At 49.0% G+C, this 2,031-nt stretch overlaps 1 long non-coding RNA gene across 1 annotated transcript; it reads left to right on the forward strand.

Moving 5' to 3' along the window:
* Window positions 1-11: 11 nt before the first annotated feature.
* On the forward strand, window positions 12-1,796 carry LOC310699022. The gene is made up of 2 exons (XR_014521894.1): window positions 12-1,400; window positions 1,500-1,796. It is a non-coding gene; the product is annotated as an uncharacterized lncRNA (long non-coding RNA).
* The last annotated feature ends 235 nt before the right edge of the window (window positions 1,797-2,031 follow it).

Below are 2,031 nucleotides of genomic sequence, written 5' to 3' on the forward strand. Positions count from 1 at the left end.
AGCCTGCCCCCTAAAATAAATCCTGGCCACACTCAAGGCTTTGACTGGCCCCGATGGGCTGCTGTGGTGGACCCCTTCAGGCCCTCCCTGCTGTTGTGACAGACCCATCCGGCCTCCTCTCACCACATGACATCACATGCAAACCATAATACTCTGAATTCAAACTTCTTTGTATTATCATAGAGCATGCTTTGTATGCAGGGCTGGCCCCAGACATTTTAGTGACTGAGGCAAATCAAGCGGGTGTTTCCCCAGAAATTGTAGTTTGCTAAGGGGGGTGTGTGTGAAAACACAGGGGGAAGTCACTTCTCTCTTTTCTTTCCCTCCTGCCTTCATTCCTTCTCAGCAGCCCCACCAGCAACGAGCAGTGACAGGAGAGCATCAATGGCAGGGAGGACCCTCGCCCTGCTGTGGGTAGGGGGGGGGGTGATGCTGGGACCAGGGGGGCTGAGCCAGGCTGGGATGGAGGAGGCAACCTGAGATGAAGTGGCTTTTTCCTTCTGCTGGTGGAAAGGAGGCTGCCTTACCTGAAAGAGGAGGCAGAGCTGGACCTGACAGCCAAGACCAATCAGCTGGATAATAATAATACCCTAGCCCAGAGGGGAGAGGGTGAGGCACAGCTGCTGCATCTTCCTCTCTCAGGAAGATGGAAAAGTATGGACAAGAGAGGCAGCTGACTGGTTTGGGTATATTCTTGGCCATTAAAAAGGATGGCAAATTACATCATGCATTTTTTCCAGTGTGGAATAAATCAGCATGTTTTCCAGTTTGCATAGAAAAGCAGATCTCAGCACGCTCAGAGGATCAGTGAAGTCAGTATACCAGGGGTGGAAAACTTCAGCCCCAGCTTGTATCCTAATCAGGTTCCAATTCTCTCCCCACAACAATCTCTAAAATAAAATCAATGTTTTTGCCACAAGTCAATGAAAGGAGTCACTGTCACTGCTGATCAAATGGTCTGCAAGGATCAGTGAGGGCAGTAGAGCAGGGGTGGAGCACTTCAGGCCCAGCTTGTATCCTAATTCGGCTCTAATGCTATCCCTCCCTCTCCACCCCACCGTCCCAGCCACAAACACCAACATAAAAGAAATGTTTTTGCCACAGGTCAGTGGAAGGAGTCGCTATCACTGTTGATGAAATAGTCTGCAAGGGAAGAAAAGAATTACTTGAAATTATTGAAAAGGACGTAGGATTCTTTGTATGGTTATCACACGATCAGTTTATTCTCACATGGAAAGAGTACTGGGATTTGTGGAAAGCAGGAGAAGACTACAAGGAGAAAAGTGAAAAATTGCTGAATATGATCCAGAAAAGGGGGGAGGCAACTTGTTGCTGGTTCCTGGAACAAGTAGAAAGGAAACATCCAGGCTCCTTTCAGATTCTGCTAGTTGCAGTCCATGGTGAGTTTGACTTAGAATACTTTTTAAACTTCAAGGACAGTTCAACTACCTTCCTCCTCCTTGCAACAGTCATGTCAGGTAAAGAATTGTCTTTTACAGGCTCGGGTAAAAAATTGGTCCAGGGGAGAGGCCCCTCAGGGCTGAAGTCAGAATCCCCCTTGTTTGTGGAGGAAGGAAGAAGCAGCAAGGTGGAAAACCCAGCCGTTTGTGGGGAAAGTGTTGTGTGTAATCTGTGTCCCTGTGAGGTAAGTGGCTGAACACACGGGCCCAGACCGGGGGAGGGGGCAGCTGCTTCCCCCCAGTCAAGTAAATGAATAAAAATACTTAACTAAAAGTAGGAATTGTAGAAAGATTTTGACAGATTTTTCTGAACACTTGGGGTAAAAAAACACCAAAGTACCTGTCAGGGGTTTAGGAGCAGAGGCACGGGCAAGGGAGGAAACAGAGAGCGAAGGGGAGGAGGCAGAAGAAAAGATGAGTGATGACGACGACCCGAGATCTCCTAGTCTTTCCAGTGAATCAGAGGATTCACAGAAAGGAGCACCAGTGGCCAGGGCAAGGGGGGAGTCTAGGGGGGCACCCCAGGAAGATAGAGCCAGAGGGGACTCAGGGGGGAGCAGCTGGAAATCGG

The sequence above is a fragment of the Podarcis liolepis genome (genome assembly GCF_965112155.1).
Source record: "Podarcis liolepis genome assembly, contig: HAP1_SCAFFOLD_343, whole genome shotgun sequence".
In the NCBI taxonomy this organism is placed as follows: domain Eukaryota; kingdom Metazoa; phylum Chordata; class Lepidosauria; order Squamata; family Lacertidae; genus Podarcis; species Podarcis liolepis.